The sequence below is a fragment of the Carassius auratus genome, unplaced genomic scaffold, assembly GCF_003368295.1.
Source record: "Carassius auratus strain Wakin unplaced genomic scaffold, ASM336829v1 scaf_tig00216160, whole genome shotgun sequence".
Taxonomy (NCBI): domain Eukaryota; kingdom Metazoa; phylum Chordata; class Actinopteri; order Cypriniformes; family Cyprinidae; genus Carassius; species Carassius auratus.
In genome coordinates this window covers 262,209-270,966 of record NW_020528434.1, presented here as the reverse complement: position 1 = coordinate 270,966, position 8,758 = coordinate 262,209, and positions in this window count along the sequence as shown.

The following is an 8,758-nucleotide window of genomic DNA, read 5'->3' as shown; positions in this document are numbered from 1 at the left end:
TGTTGGCCCATATTGATAGGATAGCATCTTGCAGTTGATGGAGATTTGTGGGATGCACATTCAGGGCACGAAGCTCCCGTTCCACCACATACCAAAGATTGTGTTGAGATCTGGTGACTGTGGAGGCCATTTTAGTACAGTGAACTCATTGTCATATTCAAGAAACCAATTTGAAATGATTCGAGCTTTGTGACATGGTGCATTATTCTGCTGGAAGTAGCCATCGGAGGATGGGTACATGGTGGTCATTAAGGGATGGACATGGTCAGAAACAATGCTCAGGTAGATCGTGGCACTTAAACGATGCCCAATTAGCACTAATGGACCTAAAGTGTGCCAAGAAAACATCCCCAACACTAATACACGACCAGCCAGCCTAGTGACAGAAATCGAGACTCATCAGACCAGGCAACATTTTTCCAGTCTTCAACTGTCCAATTTTGGTGAGCTCATGCAAATTGTAGCCTCTTTTTCCTATTTGTAGTGGATATGAGTGGTGGGGTCTTCTGCTGTTGTACCCCATCACCTCAAGGTTGTGCATGTTGTGGCTTCACAAATGCTTTGCTGCATACCTCGATTGTAACTTATTTCAGTCAAAGTTGCTCTTCTATCAGCTTGAATCAGTTTGCCCATTTTCCTCTGACCTCTAGCGTCAACAAGGCATTTTCGCCCACAGGACTGCCACATACTGGATGTTTTTCCCTTTTCACTAGGGATGGCTGACGCGAAACTAACGTTTCGACACAGTGTCGAGATCCCGAAGCGTAGATGTTTCGAAACACTGCTCCGAACTGTGATTCAAAACACCCATGTCACGTGACTATGGCTAAACGAAGCTTCTGCGCGTTTCATAAGTGTCTCGACCGACAGGTGGCACGCTTGCCGAGTCTGCGTTTGATTGACAGGGGCGGGAACAAACCACACAATCGCACATCTGTCTCAACTGCCACAAAGTTTAAAAGAGGAGTTAATGCACCTTCACCTCGTGGGTTTTTGTGAGAGGAGAAAGATTTTGAGATAGCGTTTACGATTTATTGACATTTATAGTGCGATTTAGTTAGTTATATTTAGGTTACATTTAAGTTAAATATATTTACTGATAAACTAAAGACAGTGACAGATAGTTAGGATAGATATAGTGACACATTTATATAGGCTAAGTTAGATATTGACAGATAGCACAGTAGTTAGAGATATAGAATTTAGATAGATTCATATATATATATATAGATAGATAGATTCATAGATATATAAATTTATATATAGATTCATATATTAATATATATATAGAGAGAGAGAGAGAGAGAGAGAGAGAGAGAGAGATTCATATAGCCTATATATATATATACTTTCATAAATATATAGATTCATAGATAGATAGATATATATAGGCATTAATAGAATAGATAGAAATGGAGGCTCCACAGAAGAGATGCCGTAAATCTGTGGTGTGGGAGCATTTCCATTTGGAAACCCCAAATAAAGTGAGATGTATGTATTGTTATAGGCAGCTAGCCTACTTCAACAATACATCATCCATGATGCGCCATTTGAGGAGCACTCATCCTGCCATTTTGCAGTGTGCAGAGGATGGTAACATTCCCCCTGTACCTAGGCCTGCTACTGACACTGCTGGGCCATCTAAACAAGGTATACATTGTTTGATATAATATGTACTTCATGTAACACTGTTTAGAAAGTCCATAGTTTTAAATAGACTTAGGCTTGTGTCCACCAGCCTTACAACGTAACGTCAATCTTTTCCAAAACTCCCAATCATGTTGAAAACAGCTTCACTCTGAATATGTAAATGTAACATCTCACAAACTTAGTCACTGTATTACATAGATATTTTTATAGGCTTGAAGACAACATTTTGGTTTTCCTAATTGTTGTAATTTTATATTGTATTTGATCTGTCTTTGCACACTGAGCATAAACTTTTCCAAACTTGAAAAAGCTTTTATTTTTTTTGAAATTTAGTTTTGTGAAAGTACTTTTAATCTTTTATCTTTATTTTCTTTTAAAAGGCAGAGAGGGAATTGGATGAGGCTCTTGTAGACATGGTGGTAAAGGATTTGCAGCCCTTCACTATCGTGGAGGATGAGGGTTTCATGGCTTTTGTGAACAAACTTGATCCAAGCTATCCTCCCATCCCGGAAGGCACTTAAAACGATGGTAACCGAAAGGTACAACATTTCTAAGGAGAAGACAATGGAGGACCTAAAAAAGGCAGATTTTGTTAGCCTTACAGCTGACATGTGGTCCTCCATTAATATGGACGGATACCTTGGTGTTACTTGCCACTACATAACACCAGAGGCAAAGCTGGCAACTGTTGTACTGGGTGTAAGGAGGTTTTACCAAACACACACAGCCCAGCATCTCATGGAGGCTAAAGCTTTGCTAATGGCCGAGTGGGGAATAACCACCAAAGTTCAGTGTATGGTGACTGATAATGCATCCAACATGATCTTAAGTGCCCAGCTACTGAACCTTCGACATGTCCCATGTTTTGCCCACAATTTAAATTTAATTGTAAAAAAGGCCCTAGATCAAACCCCGCTCATCAATGAAATACGACAGAAAGCCAGAAAGATAGTGGGGTTATTTAGATCCAGCTGCAAAGCAAAGGACAAGCTTGTGGAGATGCAGGGCTTGATGGGCAGACCAGCTCTGAAACTGATGCAGGAGGTGGACACAAGATGGAACAGCACTTACGACATGTTGCAGCGCTTGTATGAGCAACGAGAGCCAGTGGGTGCAGCGCTATCAAATTTAAACAGTGATACTGCTCCGCTGACAAGTTTTGAGTATAACATTATACAAGAATCATTGTCACTACTGCAGCCTTTCAAACTCGCAACGACAGAGTTGTCAGAGGAACAGAGAGTGTCTGCTTCAAAGCTCATACGACTTTACAGGATGTTGCAGCACAAGCTATCGCAGAAAAAAGGCCAATCAGCACAGGAATCAACTGCACAATTAGGTAGGCCACAATGACCATACTACTGTATGTAATGTATTGGCCACAACTGTCATATTATTTTTTATCAATATAACCAATATGGTTTGCTTGTGTTTTGAACAGGCACACACCTGCAAGAAGGTCTGCACTCAAGATGTGGTGGGTACGAGTCATTCAGAGCCTTGGCTCTGGCTACACTGCTGGACCCAAGGTTCAAAAATGTGGGTTTTGGAAATCCTGCCAAAGCCCAGGAGGCTGAAAAGCAGATCACACTGGAGTGTGCTTCGCTGATGCGTTCAAACACAGCAACTCCTGGTAAGCAGTTTCACTCTTCATCTGACATTATGGAGTTATGTCATCTGAATAATTATGTGACTTATACTTCATATATGCTGTCAGTTTAGACTTAGTAACTAATTGTTGTTTTTACTTTCATTCAGAGCCACAGTCAACATCAGGCCCATCATCATCATCATCAACAACAACATCAACAACAGAAACCCAGGACAGTTTATGGGAACTTTTTGATAGTCGTATCCATGAAACCCAGGCGATACACAGTGCCACAGCAGATGCCACAGTAGAAGTTAAAAAGTACCTAAAAGATGCATTTTTGCCAAGAACCCATGATCCACTAAGTTACTGGAAAGAGAGAGCTGTGATTTTTCCTCATTTGTATGTCCTTGCTAAAAAATATCTATGCATGCCAGCAAGAAGTGTCCCTTGTGAGAGGATTTTTTCTAAGGCTGGAGAAATTATCAGTAAAAAAAAGAAGTAGGCTAAGCCCTTCCACAGCAGAGCAATTAATATTTTTGAATAAAAATCTTAAAAAAAAAAAAAAAAAAAATTAGACCATTGTGGATTTATTTGTTTTATTCATTTTTCATGACCAAAATAACCTAGTTATTATTATGATATAGGATTATATAGGATATTATTATAGGATTTTAAAATATCACCACATTAACGAAAACAAAATATTTTTATTTATTTTTAAATGGCTTGTTGTCAAAGTTGTTTCAGATAACATGGGCAATTGGCCACTAGGTGTCACCGTGGAGACGGGTGTCGGTAAAGTTTCGAAGCCTCGAAACAAATACGGCACTTTGCTTCAACTGTTTCAGTGTTTCATGAAGCCTCGCTCTGCCCACCACTACTTTTCACACCATTCTGTGTAAACCCTAGAAATGTTTGCCAGTGAAAATCCAAGTAACTGAGCAGATTGTGAAATACTCAGACCGGCCCGTCTGGCACCGACAACCATGCCATGCTCAAAATTGCTTAAATCACCTTTCTTTCCCATTCTGACATTCAGTTTGGAGTTCAGGAGATTGTCTTGACCAGGACCACACCCATAAATACATTGAAGCAACTGCCTTGTGATTGGTTGATAAGATAATTGCATTAATGAGAAATTGAACAGGTGTACCTAATAATCCTTTAGGTGAGTGTAGATTGTTTACAAGTGTCAAAGGCTTCTATATATGGTGAATCATTATCATTGAAAAGGGACTCTCTGCACCATGTCAAATCACTGTCAGTTCAATCTGAAGGAGCTCCAAGAAGATGTTCCTTCTTGTTTCCCAATTAGTGTTTTCTGTGACAAAGCAAAACCCAAGTTCAAGGGGAAGACTGAAGAGCTTAAAAAGTTTCAGAGTTGGAAACACAAGGAACCAGGCTGGAAAGTTATTGAACCTGGGGCACAGGAATTAAAGAAAGAGGCTCTTTATCACAAGGTGCAGGGCAAGGACCTATTTGTAATGGAAGCTAAGTATCATCCATCATGCAGAAACAACTTCAAAACAGAGTACCAAACCCATGAGCGTGGAAGGGAGAGAGTAGAAAAGGCAGCAGACAACACTGACAGCCTGCAGGCCCAGAAGATAGCAGCACATCACAAGTCACATTGTGTTACAAAGGATTACATTCTTAGGAATGTGATTGAATACAAAGAGGTTGTCCAGCTAAGATCCATATGCAACTTGTACATGAAGACATTGGAAAATCAAGGTTTTCCTAATCCTGAATACCGCAGTGAGAAATTGGCAAGACGGTTACAGGGAGACAAAGACATCTCTCATGAACTCACATTCTCCAAGGTGCAACAACATGAGTGTATGAACCTCATATACAGCTCAGCATTACTGTAGATGAAGCAGTTGGATGTGCATACAAACTTGGAACAGCTGACCAACTTCAAGAAACAGCACTCACCCTCCACCCTCCAAAGAGTCAAAAGAAGATACCATCGACACCTCTATCGAAGCAAATAGGTGAGTTATATGTTAATTTACTGCTTTCGAGGTCCTAGATTGTCGATGCTGAACTCTTTTTGATACAGGCATTTGAACTGTCTTTCTAGTTCACAACCATCCTTTCACATCTAGGACACTCAGAAACATATGACTTCAGTATGAAACTTGAGACAGCAATGACAGAAAAGACAGAAAGACAGAATTTGTTTTTGCTTCGATAGAGGTGTCGAAGTGTAGCTCAAAGGAGGATGTGCTTTGGGAGTTTGCACTTGCTGTTAGTTGCTGCTCGACACACATCTTGTGTAATCGAATAGACCAGCCTCTGTGTCTTCTCGCACTTTTCACCATTAAGTGTCCCAGTCACCAATGAGCTCGGAAATTGTACAAGATGCTCTGGAAGAAGCACATCCATCTTCACAGCATCTAGCTCCTGTGCTGTTGGGGGCCATGGTAGCTCTTTTGACTCTTTGAATGCCTTTATAATGTGAGAATGGAGGATGAGTGCTGCTTCTTGAAGTTGGTCAGCTGTTCCAAGTTTGTATGCACATCCAACTGCTTCATCTACAGTAATGCTGAGCTGTATATGAGGTTCAACTTACAGTTTTTTTCAGTCGCTAACAAGCATTTGTCCAAGCAGTTGTCACATTTTCAAAACTCTAAACACAATTAGCACAGCATCTGTCTATTGTGGCCATACCATTCACACATTCCATGTCGTTTTCACACAATATGGATTCATTGAACACATTTCCACAATGCTTACATTTTCTGAACAGACAAGCTATACCTCCCAACAAAATTATGGATCGTTTTTGTAGTATTTACAAATGTTAACACACAACATCCCACAATAGCAAAAACAATGTTCCAAACCTTAGATACAGTATAAAAACCTCTGCTTCTGCAATGATATCAGTTCAAAAACAATATATCTTAGCTGATTTATTTTGTGTAAATTGGGCCAACCACAACTGATTCCAATCTGGCTTAGACTCAATGGCAGGGGTTATTTTTTTCTATTACATTGACACTTATACAATAAAGGGAGGACTTTGAAGAGTGATATTTTTGGAAACAGAAAAGACAAACACTGTAATGTATGGACGAGGAAGAGTAAGAGCAAGAGCAAGGGGCCCAGTGAGAGGAGCAGGAGCAGTGAGAGATGCAGTGAGAGATGCAGGAGCAGTGAGAGGAGCAGGAGCAGTGAGAGATGCAGTGAGAGATGCAGGAGCAGCGAGAGGAGCAGGAGCAGTGAGAGGAGCAGTGAAAGGAGCATGAGCAGTGCGAGGAGCAGTGAGAGGAGCAGGAGCAGTGAGATGAGCAGTGAGAGGAGCAGGAGCAGTGAGAGGAGCAGGAGCAGTGAGAGATGCAGTGAGAGGAGCATGAGCAGTGAGAGGAGCAGTGAGAGGAGCAGGAGCAGTGAGAGGAGCAGGAGCAGTGAGAGGAGCAGTGAGAGGAGCAGGAGCAGTGAGAGGAGCAGTGAGAGGAGTAGGAGCAGTGAGAGAAGCAGGAGCAGTGAGAGATGCAGTGAGAGGAGCAGGAGCAGTGAGAGGAGCAGGAGCAGTGAGAGGAGCAGTGAGAGGAGCAGGAGCAGTGAGAGGAGCAGTGAGAGGAGCAGGAGCGGTGAGAGGAGCAGTGAGAGGAGCAGGAGCAGTGAGAGGAGCAGTGAGAGGAGCAGTGAGAGGAGCAGGAGCAGTGAGAGGAGCAGTGAGAGGAGCAGGAGCAGTGAGAGAAGCAGGAGCAGTGAGAAGAGCAGTGAGAGGAGCAGGAGCAGTGAGAGATGCAGTGAGAGGAGCAGGAGCAGTGAGAGGAGCAGTGAGAGGAGTAGTGAGAGGAGCAGTTAGAGGAGCAGGAGCAGTGAGAGGAGCAGGAGCAGTGAGAGGAGCAGTGAGAGGAGCAGGAGCAGTGAGAGAAGCAGGAGCAGTGAGAAGAGCAGTGAGAGGAGCAGGAGCAGTGAGAGATGCAGTGAGAGGAGCAGGAGCAGTGAGAGGAGCAGTGAGAGGAGCAGTTAGAGGAGCAGGAGCAGTGAGAGGAGCAGTGAGAGGAGCAGTGAGAGGAGCAGTGAGAGATGCAGTGAGAGGAGCAGTGAGAGATGCAGTGAGAGGAGCAGGAGCAGTGAGAGAAGCAGGAGCAGTGAGAGGAGCAGTGAGAGGAGCAGGAGCAGTGCGAGGAGCAGTGAGAGGAGCAGTGAGAGATTGTTTTTATTTTACCCCCCCCCCCGCCCCTTTTTTTATTCTGGCCTTTTTGCTGTTGTTGTTTTTTTTGTTCAGAATGCTCTTATGTGTTTTATGGATATTTTTTTCACTGTAAGCAATACTGTCAAACCTTTTCTGTTCTATCATACCGTGTTTCTACTGTACCTCCTGCAGTAAACAGTAAAGGAAAAAAATAGCTTTTGGACATGCAGTTCCTAACCAAGAAATTCAGTGTAAAACAGTGAATTGCATGTTCTGCATGCAAATACCTGTAAAACTGAGACTGAAAAGTCTATGCAGTTTTTGTAATGCCAACAATAGCCAGTATTTTGAAACCTGGTGTACTTTGATTGACTGCATGTACCTTTTGAGGTGAAAACAAGTGTAATTCTTTGACAGAATAATTTAATTTTGAGTCAGATTTCCAGTGTTTTGGTAAAGTTGGTGTGTGCAGAGAAAGATGTGTTCTATTTTGAAATGAAGATTTAGTATATATTTAACAAAATGTGTTTTTGAGAAGGAAATTATCCATTTGGCCAATTGTGTTTTGTAGGTGTGAGTCTGTGTTAAGAGTTTAGAAAAAGTATCTGAAGTATGGTTAAGCGCTTGTTAGCGATTGAAAAAAACTGTAATACACTCATGTTGTTGCATCTTGGAGAATGTGAGTTCATGAGAGATGTCTTTGTCTCCCTGTAACTGTCTTGCCAATTTCTCACTGCGGTATTCACGATTAGGAAAACCTTGATTTTCCAATGTCTTCATGTACAAGTTGCACATGGATCTTAGCTGAACAACCTCTTTGCATTGAATTACATTCCTAAGAATGTAATCCTTTATAACACAATATGACTTGTAATGTGCTGCTATCTTCTGGGCCTGCAGGCTGTCAGTGTGGTCTGCTGCCTTTTCTACTCTCTCCCTTCTACGCTTATGGGTTTGGTACTCTGTGTTGAAGTTGTTTTTGCATGATGGATGATACTTAGCTTCCATTGCAAAAAAGGTCCTTGCCCTGCACCTTGCGATAAAGAGCCTCTTTCTTTAATTCCTGTGCCCCAGGTTCAATAACTTTCCAGCCTGGTTCCTTGTGTTTCCAACTTTGAAACTTTTTAAGCTCTTCAGTCTTACCCTTGAACTTGGATTTTGCTTTGTCAAAGAAAATGCACTGATTGGGAAACAAGAAGGAACACCTTCTTGGAGCTCCTTCAGATTGAACGGACCGTGATTTGACATGGCTCAGAGAGTCCCTTTTCAATGATAATGATTCACCAGATGTAGAAGCCTTTGACACTTGTAAATGATTTATTTTCCCTGTAAAGCTTTTATAGCAATATTGGTGATAG